The sequence below is a fragment of the Melospiza georgiana genome, chromosome 6, assembly GCF_028018845.1.
Source record: "Melospiza georgiana isolate bMelGeo1 chromosome 6, bMelGeo1.pri, whole genome shotgun sequence".
Taxonomy (NCBI): Eukaryota; Metazoa; Chordata; class Aves; order Passeriformes; family Passerellidae; genus Melospiza; species Melospiza georgiana.
The window spans coordinates 58,958,162-58,981,620 of NC_080435.1; positions in this window are offsets into that span (position 1 = coordinate 58,958,162).

The window sequence follows — 23,459 nt, forward strand, 5'->3', positions numbered from 1 at the left end:
CACCATAACAGAATAACCCTAAAAATTCCCCTAATCTTGAATATTAATGGCATTTATGTATTAACTAATTCAATATATGAACACTGGTTTTAGCCTCAGAACCAAATTAATTCTGTTTTCTTCCAGCATTCAGTGGCAAACTGAAATATAAATCCAAATGCTGCAGTACCCCTTCAAATTACACCCGTTAAACACTGAGAATATTTAACAGAGTCAGCACGCATAATATAATTCATATCTAATAATACTAAAATGTATAATTCAGCGTATTAACGCCAGGGCACACATCTACCTTAATCCCTGTTAGAACAATCACCATGTAGATAGTTAGGAACAGTTATATCCATTTAAATCTGAATATGTAATTTAACACACAAGCATGTGCTTGGAATTTTAGACAATGGATTGACTGGGAGCAGTTCTCATCAGAAGCATCATAACATTTTTGTAGGTCTGTTAATCTTAATTCTTCAGAGATAATAAAAAGGCAGTTGGATTGGGGAATCCAGTGTAAAACCTTGGAAACACCACCAGAGGACAATGATCCTTTGTCTTTATTGAATTTCATTTTAATGTACTTCAGTAGCACAGTTAATTCCATCCTCTTGCATAATAAATTTAAAAAAATGGTTTTTTTCACTATCCTTGATCTAATATTTTTTCATCTCCTCTTTCAAATGCATATGTTGAAATCCTATTAAAATTATTTATATCTCATAGGTATTCTAAGGTAAATAGCATTTCTTTGCAATTCCCTAAAGGTTGGTAGCAGGTATTTACTTTTTGGTTGTCAAGTTTCATCCTGTCCCAGTTTCCCAATTCAGTTACAGCTTTGTAAAGATGACAATTCTCTTCTGGAATGTTTAAATCCTAAAAAACAACAGCAGAGTGAGGGAAGCAGACACTGGATTTATTTCTTTGCAAGCTCTGCTGCTTGTGTTTCAAAATTCACATAAAGCTCCTTCAAAATCCCAAGGAATCATTTCCTATATTTTCACTCTTGCTCAAAAAGGATAAATCAGAATTTCAGTCAGTGCAAACTGACTACTGGTGAAGGGAGCATAGTAATTTATTTCTCTTAAGAGTTCTAAGAGGTTTCTTGTTCATATAAAATATGATAAAACTTGCCAACAGAATAAACTGTTCAAGGTTAATTCTGCTGACCTCCAGCTGTCTTTTTCTGGATATCACACAATATATAGCTGGAAACATTAACTATCTCACTGAATTTAACAGGACTCCTGATCCTCTTAAAATTATGATACACATAAACCATTTCCAGATTTTGGACTTGGTTTTTGTCTTGCCTGTTCAGTTTGTGAAAGTCTGTTAGCCCTAACTCCCTGAATATGAACATTTCCGTATTTTTAATGTTGACTTTGTTTGTAGTAGTACAAGTACAAATATTTTTCTTACTGACCTTTCTTCTCTTCAGAGATAAACCAAAAAATAAGTGTTTTCTGTTTGGAAATGCATCTTTGTGTGTTGCTGTAAGGGTAGGGGAAACAGATGCTTTCTCGCAGTTATTGATTTTTAAGAGAGAAAGAGCTTGTTGGATTATGGAACTTTTTCCTGATGCCCAAAGTTAATTATTGTTTTATTGCAGTCTGCAGGCTGGCATTCCCAAAAGGGAGGATATCAGAGTAAAATCTGACTCCTTGTTTTACTCAGTCTGTCCTGCGTCCTGCAGGGGACCTATCCTGTGTCTGTGCAGGTTTCTGGAGATCTCTGTGTGCTGGATGTGTGTTATCCATGACTTCTTTCCTGTGGCTCCCTTGGCAGTAATGCCTTTTGACAACTTGGCTGTAGGCTGGCAAAGGAGCTCACTCCTTTCTGGGTGACTTTATCCCTTTAAAATAAACTTTAGGAAAATGTTCCCCATTCCTACATGTGGAAGATACCCGTGTTTTCCCAAAGGGAAAGGCTTTTGTTGACATTTTTGGGCAACCATTAAGAGTTTCAGGGTAACATCCATGTAAAAAGTTTTAGTAAGTGAAGCATCAGCTCCCTTTCAGGTGCCCTTCCTGCATGGCAGCTGAACATATGCTTCAAGTCATTTCAGTATTCCTACCTAGCTGTTTATTACAACATTAAAACATGAGAATATATCTCATTAATTTATCTCTGTATATAAAGTGGTTTGGATTTTATAAGAACTGTATTCTTCAGATGAAGGATAAAATACTGAGTTTGCAGATTTCTGTTTAATTTGTGTAGGATAATCTTAAAATCAGCAGCTTTGACCTGAATTCTTTTTGTTGTTTATCACAGTAGGTTTTCCTTTTTTTCCTCCTCTTTGCATTTCATGTTGAAAACATCTTGATTATGGAAGCAATCTAGTTAAATATTGTATGTTTTGGGAAAGACTCACTTCTCTTGGAAGTCTCTTTCAATTGCTGTATTTTGAGAATCTGTCACTGATCCAAGGAGAAAGGGACAGAGAGAGAATTGCAAACAGCAATTTTTGTACTACTGGAATCGTAAGTGACAGCCCAGGATTGACTATGGGATATTCTACATCTTTAGTTTGACAGGGTGCAAGAGTCCTGTGGCCATGCAGCCTTCACAGTTGTCATTTATACCCCAGTGTGTGGATATAAACAGAGACAGATCGTGTGTGGTGGTTGTGAGGGTCCCAGGACGAGGGAAGAGATGAATCTGACTCCATATTCTTCTATAATAAGAATAGAATAATAAATAATATATATTTATTGTTCTATTCTATTCTATTCTATTCTATTCTATTCTATTCTATTCTATTCTAACACCATACTGAAGAAAGAGAGGGGATACATCAAAAGGCTAGAAAGGAAAAAATAATAAAAACCCATGACTGACCACAGTCCCAACACAGCTGGACTGGGATTGGTCATTAAGTCAACACAATTCACATGGAACCAATCAAAGAGGCACCTGTTGGTAAGCAACCTCCAGACCACGTTCCAAAGCAATCAGATAACTATTGTTTGCATTTCTTTTCTGAGGCTTCTCAGCTTCTCAGGAGAAAAATCCTGGGCAATGAAGATTTTTCAGAAAATATGGTGACAATCATGTGGGACACTCTCTGCTCCAGTGACACACAAGCTCTTACAGCTGAAGCTCTGGGACACTTTGTAGCTTCCAGTGGAGTAGGAATGTTTGAATCACCAACAAAGTAGTGTCTCCTGTGTCCTTGACAGTTCACCCAATTAAAAATGGTCATACACACACTTGGTGCTTGTTAAAACTTAGCTCAGGTCACCACTGTCCAGCATCCAATTTCTCAAGAACTTAAAAAAATATTCTTGAGCAAGAAAATTCAGAGATCTCAGTGCAACATTTGGGCTCTGTGGGATACTGGGAATGAAGGAGGTGTCTCTGGAGGGAGTTGGATGCTCGTTAAGTGGAGAGCTGCTGCATTGGTCATTAGGAAACATCTCTCCAGAAGCAGGTCTGAGTGCTGGTTTGTGATGGTGCAAAAAGTGCCTTGATCCACTCAGAACTGGGATGTCCCTGGTGGGGCTGGTACCTGCTTAAGGAGGAATAAAAGCGGTGGTCTGGTGTCAGGAACTGCCTTTGTTGAGGGCTTCAAGTGGCCCATCCCAAGAGGAAGGAGGCCAAGGACCTTCTTAGCTCACTGTGCCACTCCTAAAAGATGTCCTAACCATGAAGCTGTGGACAAGGCTATGGAAGAGCCACTAGCAGCTATTCTAGTGAAATCAGACTAGAGAAGGAGCCTGATCCCATCACTCAGTCACATTTCCCTTGTATGCCTGACTTAAAGTATTAATTACTCCTTGCCTGTTGTTTCTAATTGTGTCTTCAGAACAGCAGCCCAGGCAGGGAATGTCTCAGTGTGAAGACCTTCCTGTGAAATTCCCACAATATTGAGAAATTCAGCCATGATTCCTTGGTATACATAATAATAATCTCGTGCCCCTACAGCATTATAAACTATTAGGTTCCACATGGAGAAGGATTCCCAGCCAACCATCCAAATCCTCCCCAGGAGCAAAGCTGGACCTTCACAGCTCTTTTGGGTGGCAATATTGAACTGTATCTTACACAATAAAGCGTTTTGGGTAAACTGGTTGCTATTGTGAAGAGCCTGTCTAGGTCTGTCCCAAGTAGTAAAACTTATATAAATAATAAAAAATAAAATAAATAAAAAGACAGAAATGGTAAAGTTCTGATCTGTGCTGATGTTCAGCACACTGAAATATTGTTAATTAATCTCTGTTATTTTGATGTCCAGTTTTTCTGACATGGGTTTTGATCTAATCTTGAAGAATTCTGAAACTCTCCTTTTTTTTCTTTTTATGTGCAAGTACATTTCGGAGAGATTTTCATAATTTCTTTGTGTCCAGCTTCTCTAATAAGGTTGGACAGATTCTCACAGTTTCTGTTGCTAATATGATTCCTGGCAAATAGAGCAGAAGGTTCAGGAGAACAAAAGAAGTGATCTAATTTTAGTAATGGTGCAGACTGAGTCTGTCATTTTTCTCTCTCTTTTATCCTGCTACCCTTTCTGAATGTCAGAACCTCTCCCAGCACTGCCTCTTTTCAGTTTGAATTGAATTCTTGTTCCTCGTCAAGGACTGGGCATGATGAGTTTTTAGATACTCCTCGGAACAGACACTGAGTATTTGAGAGGCTGATCAGGGAAATTCTGACTTGTCACAGGTAATTTGCTAAGAATGAACAACTTCCAGTGAAGCTTTTTTGCAGATTAGAAACTCTCATATCTGAAATTTCACTTAATATGTATGTCATATTTCTATTCTCCATTTTAGATCTTACATTGAAGTGTGAATCTATTGCAGTGTAAAGACAATAAAGGAATTAAGTTTCTGAAAGACAAAGAAGGTTGCATTTACTGAAATAAATCTGCTCAGTTTGTGAGGTGCTCAGATCTTGGTCCATTGAAGTTCTTTAGCTTGTGTGTAATTCAAGTGTGAGAATTTCTGTAGAAGCCTTAACATAAAACAGATTCTCTCAAAGGCAATGGAAATACAAGCATGTTTTAAATTAAATATATGCTCACAAACTTTTCTAGTTTTGAATCTCTGAGGATTGTTCTATGAACAGCAATTATACTTGTCTTAGTCAGCCTTTATTCTTGTGCTTCTGTTTTGGATGTGAGAAATAAACTGCCTGTGTATGCCATTTGGAGGATGGCAATTATATACATCTGATGTGCAGAACTGGACAAGAAAGCAAAGAGTAAAGAATAACATGGTTTGAAGTGAAAATTGCTTGAGCAGTAACAAAATGCAGAGGACGTCCTTTGTTGGATGTTTATTGAGTGTGCTACACAAACACCAGTGTTGTTGGGAATAAATTATAGTTCAACATGTAGAGACATGGTATTTTACAAAATGAAAAATAAAGCCAGCCTAAAGATTAATTTTGTTCCTGAGCAGGTCTACTTAATTAACCATGCCAAACATGATTAAAAATGTGCAATCATTTTTCAAAATAAATAATTCCATAGCATCTAGCTCCAGTTTGTTTCATTTCATGTCATCTGTATACAAGGAGGCAGGCAAGCATTGCAATTGAATCCATGAAACCTACAGCCATATGATGATTGATGCAGCAGACCACACTATTAGATCTAAAAATGGGCTGTGGAATGCACTTGATGTACTTTAAAATAGTATTTTCGTCTGTCTTTGCAGATGAAATAATTAGGTAGACTTTCTTCCCTAACTTACATGATGGACTTAAAAACTAGGCTGAAGGATTTTGAGATGTGAGGAGTGTTGCTTCTTAGTTTGTGTCTTTATGAATTATGTTTACATTGCTTCTTCTGAAATTGTTAATCCTGAAAAAAAAGGTGAAAGCTTAAGTATATTCCAGGAACTGGAGCTTAAAAGAGCCCTCTGCCAAACCGGCAAAGCTGGAAACGAAATCTCCCTTATCACAATCAAACAGCTCATCATTTAACCTGAAATTGGAAGGGAGGGACCATTTTTTCTCCACTCCTGTTTTCCATCCATGTAGAGGCTTGGATGGTTGCACCAAGAGGCTCAGCTGCCAGCCCACCCCTTCACAGTGTTCAGTTTTGCTTATCCCTTACCTTTTCCTGCTCTGGTGCCTGCCCATTACTCCCACTCCACCTGCAGCCATGGAATAGCACAGTATTTCTGCTGAAATGAATGTTCCTGAAATGCTTCTTCTGCAGGGGCTGGGTGGCAGATAAAAATGAACAGGGCGATCTGAGGGCTGGCTTCCCCCAGAGTATGAGAAGGCCAGGTTGGCTGCTCTGGAGCCATCTCCATGGTTCTTTCCTATATCTGGCGCTTGTTTGCCACAGGGTGATTTTGTTTCAGCCAGCCCTCTCCCACTGCTATCACATGCAGCTCTTATCAGGCTGCTACTGTGGCTAAAAAGTTGATGTTCTTGAGGCACATCAAGAAATCTGGCAGCCAGCCCTCGGCTAGAGCTCAGATTCTGCAACAATAATGTTTACATTGGCAGCCCATCGAACAGAAACTCGCGTCCTCTCCAGCTGACTGGTGTGATTCTAGCAATTAATTCAGCTTTTCCAGTCACAAACGTTTGTTGATACAGCTTGTGGCTCTTCCTGTTTCCATACACATCAGTAACTTGGAAAAAAAACTGGCTCGGCAGTCACAGAATCACAGAATGTTGAGGTTGGAAGGGACCTTTGGAGGTTGTCTGGTCAAGCCCTGCTCAGAGCAGAGTCAACTTATAGCAGGTTTCTCAGGGCTGTGTCCTCTCAGATTTTCAGTATCTCCAAGAATGGAGACACCAAAACAACTCTGGGCAACCTTTCCCAGTGTTTGATTTCCTTCCCAGTATAAACTTCTCATATTTAAATTGAGTTTCCCCAATGCACTGCATGTCCATTGCATTGCTTCTTGTCTGCTCACTGGGTACCACAGAGAAGAGTTGGTCTCTGTCTTCTTATTCCTTCACATCATGAATTTATGTACACTGATATCATTCTTTCACCTTCTCCAGACTGAATTGCTCCTTCAGTTTCTCCTTATATAACAGATTTCTCAGTCCCTTCATCATCATCCTGGCCCTTTGCTGGGCTCATCCCACCATGTCCACATCTCTTTTGTGCTGGAAAGCCCAGGACTGGACACAGCACTGCAGATGTGACCCCTACTAGTGCTGAAGAGAGAAGGATCACTTCCCTTGACTTGCTGCAGGTACTTTCCCAAATGTAGCCCCAAGAGGCTGCTGACCCTCTCTGCTGAGTGGTCACCTTGCTGGCTCATGGTCAGCTTGCTGTGACCCCCAGAACCTTTCCTGCAAAGCTCTTTTCCAAGCTCATCCTGCTCTGGTGCTTGGGGGTATTAATATCTGGATTCAGGACAAGGAGCTACTGGAGAGAGTCCAGTGGAGGTCACAAAGATGATCAGGAGTCTGGAGCATCCCTCTAATGGGGAGAGATGAGGGAGCTGGGCTTGCTTAGTTCAGGGAGGAGAAGACAAAGAGAGGATCTCATAAATGTGTACAAATTTCTCCAAGGTGGATGCCACAAGGACGGTACCAGATTCTTTTTGGTGATGCCCAGTGACAGGATGAGGAGCAATGGCCATAAACTAAAACACAAAAAGGTTCATCTCAATGTGAGGAGGAACTTCTTTACACTGAGGGTGGCAGAGCACTAGAACAAGCTGCCCAGGAAGATCATGGATTTTCCCTCCCTGGAGACATTCCAAACCCACTTGGATGCATTCCTCTGTCACCTGCTCCAGGTGGCTCTGCCTCAGCAGAGGAGTTGGACTTCATGATTTCCAGAGGCCTCTTCCCATCAAAACTTGTCTGTGGTTCTGTGACTTTGCAATTCTTTGAGCTGACTTTGATGATATTGCTGTTTGCCATTTGGAAGTGCTTATAAATTAAATGCTTGGGATAGAGGGATGGAGATGGAAGTATCTGAGGTTCCCACAAAACCCACACATCATGTTTTACTTCATGGCTCTCACACTTGTAAGACCTCATAATCTCTGATGATGCTGTCAGAACTCTGAAAAGAGGACAAAGCCAATCCATATAAAGATTACCTGTGTAAATCTATACTGAAACAAGAAACTGCAGTTATTTAATTCTCTGTGTTGTAATTTGAGGCCTAAAATGTTGCATTTGTAGCATTTATGCTTAAATGATGGCAACACTGCCCCAAAATAAATATATGTAAATGGAATCTTCTTAGTTACAAATGAACCACTTATATTCTGTATATTTATGTGACAGAAATCCATAGTTTCCTTTGTATGCTGGTTTTTTCTGCATGGTTGGTCTTTCCAACAGCAAGACCTCACTGTCTCTGCCCTCAGCTTACCAATGGTGAGAACGTAGAGTGTCCATCTGGTTTCCTGGGTACAGAGGATACAGAAAAATGCTGATTGTGAAATGTCACTGCCTGGAATTGCCAAATGTCCTGAATATGTCCAATTTGTTCTTTGCCTTTATAATGTTGCATGCTATTTTGAGGTACAAGGACCTAAAGCCTAATAGAGCTGTTTGAGAATTCCTGTTTTTTAGCTTTGATTTGCCATTCACATGGGGCAGTCATTGATTCATGACATGGATTTACATCCATCTGTGAAATCTGTTACTTTGTGCTTTACCTTGAATCCAGATTTTCCTGTCTCTATTGGATGGCTCAGACAATGCACTGAAGACATTGAGAGCACAATTCTGGTTTATGGAAAGTCAGGAAGGAAGATTCTTTTGTGCTGCCTTTTTTTGGTGTGTTTCCAAGCATTTGGAGATCAGAAAAATCCAGGCCTGTTCCTTCATCCACACTGAGAAATTTAAGCACATTCAGAACCCTCTGTCTACCTTTCTTTACCCAAACTCACTGACTAATTTTTAACATTAACATAGTTTAGATTTTTTATTTTACTTCTCTGGTTTGAAATGTCTTCGTTTTCTTTCAGGTTTTATCCTGAAAATTTATCAACAGTACCAAAATCTAGATTTGCCAGAAAGGTGTGGGACTTGAATAACATTTTAAAGGGGGTGCAGCAGTGAAAGGAAGTAGAAATGTTACTAAAATTAATTTATGGAATTTACAATTAATCTGCTCACTCCTAACTTGACTGTTGGAGAAGGTCAGCATAGAGGGTCTTCATGGCATGGTTGTATGAATCTCTTTGGGTTCCTGACAATCAAGGCAGCACATTTTAACCCCTCAGCTCCGTTCCTTGCATGGCAGGACATAGCCCAGTGCTTTGCCTGGGGCTGCCTTGCTCCCTGCATTCCCTGCTAGTGCAGTTCCCCATGGCTTCCCTTCAGAATGCTTCATTTGAAGGGTGGAAAAATGGCCTTGAGTTTAAGATACTGGACTGAGATGCATCCAAAATGCTAAAATACATTGTCATATTTATCAAGAGTTCTATTATCATTATAGTACAAGGATTCCATATCACCAGAGTGTCACACCTCCTTGATGTTTCTCGTAGGCAGCTCCTCTAAGCACTGACTGTTCCTGGTCCTTGCAGCAGCCATCTGACTCCAGATCCCACCAATCCACTCTTTTATACCACTGTTCTTATTGGCTACAGGTGCGGCTTGTTATCATCAGGCCTGCTCCTAATTTTTAGTAATTGGTTCAGCTGCAACTCTTTAGGGGATAAGATTACATTCTGTACCACCTTCATTTACTCATACTGTATCTCCCTACAAAAACAGTAAAAAATGTTTTCTTCAAACAAATGTGATTTCTTGTGATGTTCTGTAGATCTGCTAACTTCAGCTTTGCCCCTGCAAACCAGGTCCTGTCCAGCTAAGCTGGTTGGATACCAGGTAGTAGGAGGAAAAACATAATTATTAATAATAAAACCCCAAATCCTGCTTCATGGACAGAGCTCATCTCTTATAAGTAGGTCAGAGTCGTTTCAGAAAGCATAGCCACAGTCACACAGTGTTTAATAGTCCCTGTTAATGCTTCACACTTTCCCTCACTTTTAAAACTTTTATTTCAGAGTCAGATGAGTCACCACAATATGTTTTTTTCCTTCTGCAGTTCACACATTGTCCTGGCACGTTGGCAGCAGCTCTGGTGAATCCAGGTCCCCCGGTCTGTGAAGGAAACACCCCTGAACGGGTCCCTGGGATTAGGCAGGAAGCAGAGGCTTTAATGAAGCAGACTCCATTCTTCCAAGGGGTGAAGGGAGGTAAAGGAAGCTCCTGTTGCTTATGTGATTATTGCTAATTACTGTAATTGAACATCCTCATGACAGGAATATTTGGTGCCTGAGGTAAAGCTTGTTTGCTTCCGTGCCTTTTTTCAGCTGTCTCGTGGTGCCCTCTCGAGGTAGGAGAGCAGCCCCTTTTATTCCCTTTTCTGCAGCTGCAACACGAACTGGAAACACAGATGCTGGTGAAGAAGCTGAGAAATTGCTGTTTGCTGTGAGAAAACAAATTAAAGGTGCTAGAAATCCATACAAAATCAGTGGGGTTTGTTATTCCCATTTATAAAAGCACACTAATCTCCTTGTTTCCATCTTTTCCATGACACCCAGCACGTGAAAGGACACGAAGAGCACAGGGAATTCTTCTTTGCAATGCCCTGAGGCCACAAAGGTGCATGAACCACAGATGATACAAGGTTAAAGGCTGTTTCCATGAAGGAAGGGAATGCATTTCCCACAACGTGCTCTTGTGCCCTTGAGGCAAAGCACAAAATGCATCAGGAAATGCTGACGTGTTTGGATATTAAAGTGGATTAGGACATTTGACACAGGAGGAAGGCTGACCTTAGGGCTCAAGTCAAACAGAGGGAGCTGTGCTGGTGAGGGAGGTGTGTGAGTGAGATGCTGGTCTCTCCAGGCTGGAGGAGCCAAATGCCTTGGATGCCATCACCACCTCACTGTGAAGGACTGCAAACTGTTGGTTTCTCTTTAAATGTGACTATAAGATGCATGGTCTTGAAATATCTCTCTCCAGGTGACAGCAGATTGTCCTTCCAAGGATGCTTCATCTTAAATTCATCAAGGAGCAAGGACTGGCAGTACATTGGGTCTTGAAATTAATCAGTTTTGGTTTGGACTGGGACAGAGTTGATGCTGAATGTTTGGGGCAAGGACATTTAGTTTGAGAGATGAGCACACTATGGTGCTGATTTATTAAAAATATTCTTTTTCTAACCATCTCTGCTACTCATAGGTAACTTTTGATGGGGATGAATGTAAACAGAAGCTGAACAACATGCTGGATCTGAAGGCATAAATCCTCTCCACAGAGCAGCAAATTGAAGACTCAAGGCTGTGGTTGTGTTGAAAAGGGACTTTTGAGCCCAACATGGGGAAAGATGTTAATGAAACCTTTGTTCAATGTTACAATAGGGAACAGCTAAATGTGGTTTGGGGTTTCTGCCAATTTGACTTATTCCCATTGCCACAAATGCCACTAAGAAACCTCTTAACATCTTATTAAAGATCAAGAATGAAAAACAATTAATATTCTTCATTTTAAATACTGGAGTTAAATCAAAAGCTTTCATTTTTAAAATATCATTTATTTCCTTTCCCTTTTGGTAGACTAAGGGCTTTGAAGAAAATTCACATTTTATGTGGCATTTACTTTCTTTTTGTGGGGAAAGAAAACCTTAGCTTAAGTGGTCTAAAACTGCCACTGTCTTTAATATTAATGGTGTTTTATTTTCTCTAGGGTGAAAGTTCAGGTGTTCTGAATCCCCCCAAACACATCCCAACTTGTGTTGTTTTATTATTTCTTTCTCTTTGGTCTGTTGGGTTCTGTCCATCTGTGGTTTCTCTCCCTGTTGTCATCAGCAGGAACCATGAGCAGCACATTGAGACCCAGGACTGGACAGAATTGCTGTGGCAATTGAAATAGCAACAACAAAAAGCCATGGACAAATAGAACATTAAATAATTATTTCCCCCTTTTTATTTCTTCAGCAAAGAAGGAAAAAAGGAGCTGGTTTCTGTCTGCAGTCCTGCCTTTCAGTGTGCTGTTAGGGAATCAGAGGCCACTCAGTCCATGGTTTTGGAAACCCTGTGAGTGAGTGTGAGGTGGCAGGAGGTGTTGGTTTAGGGGCATCTCCAGATGACATTATTGAATTAACTTGAGAACAGGGAAGAAATGAAGGAGAGAGGTGCCAGGTGTGCCTGGGTGCTCTGGTCAGGACAGATGTCTGGAGCATCAGGGTCACACAGGTCCCATGGTGTTTAAAATCAGGCTGGCAGGATATGTTGGGGTGACAATCACATTCCCTCCTGCCCTCATACTCTCTGCTCTCCTCTGTGCCACCCCCTCATCTAAGGAAAGGTGGCATCTTTGTTCTGGTAGAATTAACTAATCAAATTACGCTGTTGGTGATTTCAATTATGAATGTTCCCTCCCATTCTTAAAATGTTTTCACTTGTTTTCTTGGCAGGATCTCGAGGATCTCTCCTGAGAGCTCCTTTCACATAGATATGCACAGAATGAATAGTTTATCTCTACCTCCTGCTGACTTTCATGAATAATTTGATGTAAAAAGCTAAGTTGGACTTCTGCTGTGTTGGATAAGTTGGGAGTACCAGCTTCTAATATTCTAGCCACAGACAGAAACAGATTTTCTAGTTTTAGAGGACAAAGTGGCCTCTCTGGTTTCCACTTAGTTCAAATACCTAACCTTTCTCTCCTTCCCAACTATAACCAGGCTCCTTTGGGCTTCCCAAAAAATGAGAGAGGCTTTGGAGGCTTCCAGCTGACAGAACATCCCTTGTGAATGAAAACACTTTATGTAGACAAAAAAAAAAGATTTAATGGGATATATGACTATGATTTTTCCAGTTTCTTGTTTGCCTCCCCAGGTATATGCCAGAAAAGCCTGTGGTCACTCCTGAAGCTGAGCAGCTCATTTTATGGACTGCTTTTTGCTGCCCACTCTCACTGAAGGCAAACAGAATTGCTTATCTGAGTAATGTCCCACGTGTGCCTAAATGATTGCAAAAGACTGAAAGGAGCTGGGAGTAGAAATAATAGCACTACTTCATCTCTCACAGAGCAGAGCCAACAAAATAATGAAGCCTTGTGAATAAAGAACCAACATAATAATCAAGCTCTAACCATTTTTGTAAAATTAGCACTTCTTCCATAACAGTCACGGCTGCTGGGAAAATGGTACAAAATATTAACTGTCAGGTTAAGCACACCTTAATCAACATGTGCCAAGGCCCACTGATGTGTCCTCAAACCTGTTACTTAAGCACTTGTTAAGGCCCATTAAATAAACAAAATTTTAAAGCTGAATAGCATAAACCACATAAATAACATAAAACAGCCATAATGGTTGAATGGGTGGGTGTTTAGCCCTTCTTGATTTAAAACAGTGAAGTGAAAAATGTTGGAGCCCTTGAAGGTGATTTCGAAGACGAGGAAGTGACTGCGCTACACAAACAGCAATCAGAGACAATTAAGAGAACTGGGACAAGTGCCTCATTCTCCCTGCAGACTGCATGGGAAATTGCACTTTACATTTCAGTCTCATTGCATTTTCAAATAAGGCCCCCAGCTATGTAATTTTTTAAGTCCAACTCAAATCAAAAGATATTGCTTAAAATCTTCCTATTACTCCAGAAGTAAAAGGAGTGATTGTCTATGCTGATGAGCCTGGAAGATTGTCTTGGAAAGAATTTGACAGTTTTGTCTCCCAGCCCCATTATAATGTTGTTACTGCCCTGAAGAAGGCTGACAGAGGCTGAATGCCAGAGTGAGTACAAGGGTAGCTGAGGATGGCTCTGTGCTGCTGCAGATTTTGTGTTGGTTCTCTGCAGAAACAGCAGAGAAAATGCTCTATGCTGTGCATGTGTTTTCTCTTAAAGCTTAATCTGATGAAGAATCTGTTAGACCCCATGTTAGCAATACAACAGAACATACAAACAAGCTCAAAAAAAAAAAACCTTATAAAAATGGAATGAATTAAAATAGGGAAATTGGAAAATAGTTATCCATGTCTAATTATAACCCTGTCCCTATACAGAAAGCACAACCCACTAGGAGTACTTTTAAAAGAACTTTCTGTTAAGCATGGGAAGTGTTCCAGTACATGATTCAGAAATTTCCTCCTGTGTTGAAGTGGTCCCACTTTTGCAGGCTTCTCCCCACGGATGGGAGGACAATGATCCTGCAGAGTGTTGCAGCTGTTTGGGTTTGCCACAATAAGTGATGGTGCCCAGGAATGAGCCCTGCCCTCATCCCTGGCTCCTCATGGGGAGCCAGCGCTGGCCCAGCCACTGCTGCTGCTCCAGCACAGGTTGGAGGGCAGAGGGAAGCAGGAGGAGACCTTGAGGTGCCCAAGAAACCTTCCCTAACCAGCCCTGACACCTCTGCTCACTGCCGTGGAAGCTGTGACATGGAGGAGCTGTGGTGCATCCATAGAAGTGATGCAAGCTTTGCCTTAGAGCAATTTCCCCATGGAAGTATCTGTGTCAATCTCATCTTCTTGTTTCCTTTGCACAGGGCACTTTTTTCTCTTCAAGATTTTAACTTAAACTCCAAATAAGCTGCTCCCCTTGCCCTGTTTCCCTCTGGTGACAAAGGGACAAAGGCAGAGGCTCTGAGCTGAGATAATTTTCTGACAACAAACAGCCATGGGATAAGAAACAAACAGTAATGGCAACAATATTTTTTTAAAAGTGTACAAAAGGGTGATTTACACACAGAGGGTGCTCCAGTACCTTGATGCAATTCCATGTGGCCACTGAGACAAAGACAAAAGGTCAGATATTTCCACAGCCTGGGAGTTCCTTCCACACAGGGAGCTTTATTCAGCCCTGTGAGGTGCAGACGCATGGCATCACACACATCACAGTAATCCATCAGTCCTGTTACAGTGGGGCTAAACTGCCAAAGCCATCGGATCTGTGTGTGAAAATGCACCCCCATGTGATGGGATGAACCAGATGGAAACTGAGCATTACATCAAAGTTGGCAAAGGTCTGACTTAATTGTTCCATTCAGCAGAACTCCTCGCTCTTTCACCAGGGCTGAGCCAGCTGACTGAAGTCTTTGCTTTTGCTGCTCGCAGAAACAATTCAGTTTGATTTGGAGCTCCAAGCTGTGCCCCCTTCTCATCACCTGTGAGAAAAACTAGGACAGCTTTAAATGGAAATGTTCATTTATAGTGCTAATTAATAGAAAGTTAGCCTAAGATCCCTCCACTTAGATACAATCAACTCTGCATAAATGAGTTCATCATTGAAAACAATAATGTAAATCAATTATTTCCAAATTAAGATTCAAACTTTTATATTTCACTCTATAAAAATTGTCTGAGAGATAAATTATGGTTACAGTGACAATCTGGCTCTTGCTGTTCTCAGTCCAGAACATAAACTACTCATATCTCAGAAAAGAAAAAAGCAATGCTTTGTTGCCTAGTGATGGTTGTAGAGCAAATATGCCCACTGAAATTAAGAGGAATTTATGAAGGAAATAGCCTGCTTCTAAACCAGGGATTTTAGAAGTAATTATTAATTGTGATGGCCCCGAGAGGAAGATTTTCACAGGGTGGGGTCAGAAAGCACCTCCAGCATGATCGCTCACATATGGAACTATGTAAAAGAAAGAAAAATACTGCAAACCCACATTCTCTGCACTCAGAACTTTTTCCCAGTCCCCAGAACTGTGTGGACAATGTGGAAATTAATTTATTTTGGTGGGAATTGGAGCACAGTACTCTTCAAATGGTGTTTGCAAACTTGGGTCCTAACCTGCTTGTTTTAAACCAGCTTTAGCAAAATTACATTTAGGGCAAGTTCTTGTCACAAGAAGATCAAGGGGATTTTTGTGAATGAGTTTTCAAACTGTGCAACAATTACCTTTTGTTACACATTCATGTACCTCAAGTAGGCAACTCCTAAGTTTAAGAAACACATTTATGTACCTAAAAATGATGTATATAAACATTCAGTACTTATTGTTTTCTGTTCACTATTATCTCTATGGCTCTGCATCAGTGTCCCTCCGTCATTTTCTGAAACAGAGCCGAAAGGCCAACGGGAGCGAGATACCAACCTGAGATAGCAGTCTAGCAAGGAAGGCAGTGCTGTCACTGCAGAGGGACTTGGAGCAGAAGAAGTGACACTTGCAGTTACTGATGCTGTCAGTCCCAATCCGTGCTGCTTTGGTACCCTGGGTAAAGATGGGGCCAACTTAAGAGCTGGCGACGCGCCACGCAGACAGATGGACACAGTGGTGAGCAGCAGAGACTGTGCTGGAGCATCAAGTGGGGGTTCTGAAGGCAGCAGCATTCCTAGCTGGGAGACTCCAAACAGCTGGCCAGCCTGAATTTTTTAAAAACAATTCATGTTTTAGGAAATGCTGCAGTTTGTTTGGTTCTGGGTGATGTTACACGCTGAACGAGCTGGAGATAGGGAGGGGTGTTGTTATTTAATGATGGTGAATATGGCCTGAGCTGCACAAAGAGAAGGAAGTGAAAAGGGGCATTCCCTCTGAGCCCTGGAGAGAGTGAGGATGAGAAATGAGAATGGAATTTCCCTGTGTTTTTCTGTGACAGGGCAAAACAGATCCCACACATTTCCAGGCAGAGCAGCGGAGGGAGTGTCAAAGCTGCACATTGGAAATGGGGAGGAGAAATCTCACCCTGGATTCAGAGGCTGGAATTCATCATAAACTCACACTTCAGCCTTCCTCTCCCAAGAGGACCAGAGTTAGGATAGAAGCCCAGTGGGACAACTCCTTTCCTGGGACAAGGATAGACGAAAGATAACTTGAATTTTTATTACGAACTGAAATCCAAAGGTGAAAATCAGATACCAGTGCATTTCTTTTTTCAAAATAAAATAGTTTAGAGGAGTTCATCTGTATATTTAGTTTTAAGCAGCCTATGTCCTTGGACAATAAACTTTAAACAGTTTAATTGAATAATTCAAGTGTGACTAAAAATTAGGCTGCTCTGTTGGAATGTGAATGGACGGTCCGTACATGCATCAGAATCTCTTTGTCTTAGAATATTTCATCCCTTCCGTTTGCAAAAGGTGAAGAGTTTTCCCAGGCAGATACTTTATCTGGACTGCACCATAATATATTTTTGAATAATCAATCCAAACAGTATGTCAAGCAGTTGTTCTGCTTGACAACAGAACAACTGTTCTCCATTTTCTGTAATTGAGTCCTTATTTATTCAAGTTCCTGGGTTGCCTCAGGCCTCTGTGCTAGCATAATGCATATTGGGCAATCAGGTCATTCCAGGTTGCTCTTGTTTTTGTTACTCTTGTGAACTCAGTTTATGCTAATCCTGAGAATAACAGAGATAAAAGGCCAACATCAAAAAAAAAGAGAAAAAGATGATGTACCCTGTGCAGTCAATAGAGTTAGCAGGGGACAGAATGAGTGAAGAGGTTGATGAAAGGCAAAAGCTATTTGGAATTGGTTTAGGTTTGATAAATTAGAAACCTATTATGAAGTAAGATCACTAAATTACTGCTGGGTTCCTCTCTTTGGGACAGCACTTCTAGTGCCATCTCAGTTCATTCTTCCATATTCTCTGATATTCCCTGGTCACTGCAGCTCCCTCATAAAGGTAACATTCACAAAGGCTGGGTGGTGGTCGTGTTGTGCTCAGGATATTTGGATGACCAGAGGCCCAAGCCCACAGCTATCAGCAGTGACATTATCTAATTGTTGGCCTTATCTTGGCTGCAAAGAGCAAGCACAGACCATTGTGCACCACCAGCAGAGAGGACAAAGCTGCCACCATGACCCCAGCTCTAAGACAATGTCACAAAGGAGCGAATCAGGATTTAAGTCCACCTCATTTTTTTTAAGGTCACTGATTCTCTTTAGAGAAACAAAACAACATGCAGACTTGTGTGCACACAAACACATACACACTTAATAATTAAAAGAATTAACATGGGAATTAGTTTGTGTTGCAAACCAAGAGACTGTTGTTAAGTGGAAATTTGCCATATGCTCTCCAACACTAGACACAAAGAAGAACCTTTTACCACTTAAACCTCTGTTTTGCTGTAGAATTGGGATGCCCAGTGCTGTTGATTGGCTCATTTAAAGAGCATTAATGTTTCTTGTGAAATCCGTATATCAAGGATATCAGGGTTACTTAGAAGAAGTTTTTAGAAACTCTTTCTCTCAGGCTGCTGAGCTTTTATTTTGAGGAGAAAGTAACACAAATAATAAAAGACAAGTGCCAGTGGGCTTAGTGTAAAGAAGACTTGGAGGTTTATATTTCTTTCCCTTTTTTTTTAAACAGTCCAGCAGTCCAATTATGTACCACATAGCAGCAACTGGGCTAACACCAGCCATATGATGGAATAGCTTGTAATCCGGTTGTGGGTCTAACTCCATGAGACAGACTCCAAGTAGATGAGTTTTAAATCTCCTTAGAATTAAGAAGGGTTTGGCAACCAAATTAATTGTTTTGGAAAAATCCTGCTTTATGGATCATGAAGAGGATAAAAAGGGAAAAAACATGTCATCTGTAGTGGTTAGTCAGATGTTCTTTTGGAGTTACAACGATTTCCTCTCTAATTCCTCTTCTTGTTGACATTCCCGTTAAAAGAATAATGAGCACGATGTTCGTTGCCTTAGCGCTGCTCATCCCTGTGTACATTACGAAATCTTTGCATTAAGCCACCCAAATGGATTGAATCGTACCGCGAGGCAGACACTGAAAAAACAACTGCACTCAGCTGTGAGCAGGCATAAAAGCCACGTATAAACTGATACAAGCGGCGATAATCGCCGCGACCGTGGACGGGAGTTTGTTTGAAAGCAGCGCCGGGGCCCGGGCAGCCAGGAGAGTGCCTGGCTCTGCTTTGAATTATTTTAAGTCTTTGGGTTGTTAATATTGATGCAGTTACCCTTTTACCAGGGAGGTTGTGATGCTTTGGAAAAATGTGTTCCATGCATTATTAACGCCATGTTTAAATAATGAGAGACAATTAAACGATCGCTGGGTGATAGTTTCCCAGGTGTATTCCTGTTTTATATGTTTTGTAGGTCTATACTGTACTCTCACACAGGCTGCACTACTTAATTACCCTGTGCTTTTACAGTATTTTGGTAAAAAGTAGGTGTGCAAATAAAGGTATTATTATTTCACAGGTGGCATAAAAGCAGCTTCATTAAGGAGCTTGGTACTAATAGTCCTTTAATTCAGAAAGCCAGGAGATGAGTCTTCACATGGTACATTAAACAGTGAAATATGCCAATTTTGACTCGATTTCTATGCTGCTAAACTGCCCCACATTCATTTGCTTCAGCTTTAAGCCCTTCCATTCTCATATTCTCTAGCCCCGGTTACAGAATTGCAGCTTGCTTTTCACCTATCTCCTAACAGTTTAACATGGATGTCTGGGTCCAGCCCATTGTTCCAATTGTATATAGTTTAAAAAGCTCTGCAGTATTTTACTCTTTCCATTATATCTTGGCTTCCCTGAGCGCTCTGCTCACTGCATTTTGCTTGTACTGGCTCTGTTTTCTAAACCCATTTATGGCTTTTTTTTTTCTGTACACACTTGTTCATTGGGGAGCTTAAATTGACTTCTCTCCATTCTGTTTCCTTAACTAAAAACACACCATTAAGGTTGATTGAAGTCTTTTGAAAACACTTCATAAAAAATGAAAGGCCACAAGAAATTAGGCTACCAGTGTTTGCAAATACCTGTTTTCAGCCAAATTGGTGGGAAGGAATAAGAACTGAAATTTAAAAATGCTACTGATATATATTTGGTTGCTGGTTATTTTTATGAGAATTTAAAAAGTCTGTGTAAAACATTTTCAGGAATAAAATACCAAGAGTTTAACAAAATGTGCCATGCAGTAGCTTGTTGTTGCAGAAAGCCTTTCCCCAAAAAACCATCAGGCACAGTTCTGAGAACAGAAAATATAAGAATGAATAGAAGTATCTGGATCAGTTATTTTCATTGTTTTCCTTTATAAAAAGATATTTTTTACTCTCAAGTATTTCTCTTCAGAGAATACTGAAAACTCTTTAACATTCGAACCATGGAATAACAATTTTATCAGGAATTGGAAGAGCTATTAATAAATTTCTTTACAAACGAGGAAAAAAGTTTAATTAGAGCAGTGAAACTTTGAGTGCCTTTCAGAACAAAAACATCTGTGCAGAAGTTGAGGATATTAAGTATGTTTTACATTATGTACACATATCCTTAATGAACAAAGCAGCCTCATTTCACAAATCCCCCACCAAGAATCAGGGAAGTCATTCTGAGCAGTGTGCTGAATTGTCAAGGAAACTTTTATGGACATATGGAAATGCATCTGCTTTAAAAAGAGAAATATCAAGAGGGATTTGCACAAAGTTAAAAGCAAAGCAAGTGCTTTAGAATCAAAAGTGATTACATTGAAAATGGCAGCTTGCTTGTCAGAGCAGCTGAGGCAGCTCCTCACCAAACAAAATACTAATCGTTCCAGCTGTTTGCAGGCTCTGCTAATACTGCTGCTTATCATTAAAAAATGTGTACTTTATAGAAATGTGGAAAGCTCTAAAAGAAAAATCATTAGATTTTGGTTTATTTTTAGATTTTTTTTTCCCAGACAGCTGCCAAACATATTTTATTTACAAGATGTATGGCTTGTATGGCATTTTCTCTTTTTCAGAATTGTAGATATTCATTCTGACAGTCATCTCACTAAGTGGAGACATCTAAAATGCAGAAGACTTCCAGTATGAGACTCATGTTGCAGAATAGGAGCAAGAAATCTGCATAGAGTGAGTTTTACAGTTTTAATGGAATTAAAAAAAAAATAATCTCAATATGGAAAAACCCCACACCTTTTGAGCCTCAAAATCAAACTCAGGCATGAATTAATCAACAAAGTTGTAAATGACAGCTGTTCCCAGACTTTTTCTGTAATAATATGATGAATTTAAGACTTTTGATCCTTTTTATTTTATGAAGGCAATGGAATCAGCCCACCAGGCCTCAGCTGTGGATGTGTTTGAAGGCGTATGTGAGCACAAACTGCAGGCTGTATCCTGGTATCCTGTGCTTTATGAATTCTCCCCTTAATGGAGGAGGAGAGCAGTGAGATCAACAAGCAAAGTAGCTGAGTACAAGGAGGTCATGCAGCAGCACTGAGTTGTGCTGCAGAGCTACAAGGAAACCCTGTCAGCTTCCATCCCATTAAACGAGCCAGGAGCTATGTGTTGGACTCACTGGGATTACCACAAACCCCTCCCAAGCTGTCTGCTGGCTCTTGCTCACATCCTCCATCAATTATTCAGTTCCTTTTATGCAAATAATGTTTCATGGAAGCGATAGAGATTCATAATGGGGAGAGGAGTAACATCCATTTAGGAGAATTAAATGGTAGATGAAAAGCTGACACTTTGTGGGCAAAAGCTATTGAAATGGTGCAGTAGCAGGGCTCTTTAAATGCATGCACAGACAGGGAGAGGCAAAGTTTTGTTTGCTTTTTTTGACAATCAGCTCTATACAAAGTTAAACGAAGTGGGAATAGACACAGACTGCAGAACCCAGGGGACAGAGAAGTGAGGCCTCTGTAGCAGATCTGTCTGTGCTCTGCAGGCTCTAAACTCTCTGTGTCTTACAGATCTGTGCAGAAAGCCTGGATGCCAGTGTGTCTGTACTGAAGAGAGGCTTCACTGCTCCTTAGATCAGGAGTCACAAAAAACCCAGGGTCATTTTCTGCCTTCTTCTATCAGGTAAAACATTAGTTTCAATGCGAATATTGAATCAAAACTTTGTGTTAGCCCCATTACACTTCACAGGGCCAGACTCAGTCCTGCTTCTTTCAGAGATTCTTCCCACAGAAGAGATTGGTGAGTAAATGCAGGCAATCCTGGGTGCATCCAGCCAAAGGACTGATCGGGCCTCTGTTGCAAGCCTTTAAATCCTTGTCTGGGGTTTTACTTGCAGGTTTATCCTTTGTCTTGTCAGTCAGCTCGTGGTGGTTTTCCTGCTGAACTGTCTGTGGCTGTTTGGCCACTAATGTCTGGGTCTGCACAGTCAGGTTTGGAAGTGTGGTGGTGGTGCCCCACTGATGTCTGTGTACTGCAAAGGCGGTGGTGGAACTGCCTGTGCTGAACAGACAAACCCTGTGGTGGTGAGAACACATCCATCATCCTGTGTGCTCCAACATCAATTACAGAATCTTATAATAATGTTGGATTTTATACCAGCAAGCCAGTATTTGATAAGGCAGAAACACAGAAACAGAACCACTGTGACGGTGTTCACAGGGCTCTTAGGATGAGGGAAGAGATGAGGATCTGACTCCATGTTTCAGAAGGCTGATTTATTATTTTTTGATATATATTACATTAAAAACTATAATAAAAGAACAGAAGAAAGGATTTCATCAGAAGGCTAGCTAAGAATAGAATAGAAAAGAATGATAACAAAGGCTTGTGTCTCAGACAGAGAGTCCGAGCCAGCTGACTGTGATTGGCCATTAATTAGAAACAAGCGCATGAGAGCAATCACAGATGCACCTGTTGCATTCCACAGCAGCAGATAATCATTGTTTACATTTTGTTCCTGAGGCCTCTCAGCTTTTCAGGAGAAGAAATCTTAAGGAAAGGGTTTTCCATAAAAGATGTCTGCGACAGCACCACAGCCTCAAGGTTTCTGTCTGTGTCCTGCAGCCCCTTTGCTGCACTGCTCTTCTTTGTGTGAACCAAGGGCAACCAAAAGTTATTACAACACAAAATCATAGAACCATTTAGGCTGAAAAGACTTTTAAGACCATTGAGTCCAGCCATTAACCCAGCTCTGTCAAGCCCACCATGTCCCTTCTTTCAATCTTTCAACTTCATTTGGGAGACAACAGCCAAGTGCTAACAAAGTTCTCACATGTTCTGTATTTCCTGGGACACACATGCAAGATGAAGTGTTGTAACTGTGTGTTCTAGACATAAAGACATCTCTTTTAAAACCTTTGTAATGCAAGTGCCCTGTATATTTATGGTACTTCAGCATTTAACTATGTTTAATGACACTATTTTTCAAAAGGGAAATTTTTTGCTACACCAAGAGAGACAGAAAGTGTGTTCTAATGGAGTGCAGTTAGCCTCCAAAAGCAAACTAGGCTTCCATTATAAAATTCTGCTCTCAGAGGAGCCCTGGCTATTGGCAGAGGTGGGAAATTGAAAGAGTGTTATGCACAATAGATAAGTTTAAGTGAATGAAAGCACAGATAAATTCAGAGAATCAAAAAGAAGCAGGGGGCACAGGAATATTTCTGATTTTGTGTTTACCACACTGTGCCTTTGCAGCCCAAGGAGATGGGAGCTCTTCCCCTGCAACAGGCAGTGCTCTCCCTCTCAGGAGGAGGCAGCAGGACAGTGAAAATCCAAGACCTTGGGAAATTTTGGCTGCTTTAGGATAATTCTACTCAGGATGATACAAGGATCTTTCTGTAGGGTTCAGAATTACACAGAGAGCACAAGAGCAAAACCCTGCTCAGAGAACTGAGCTCACTCAGCCCTTTCCTCTCTCCTTACC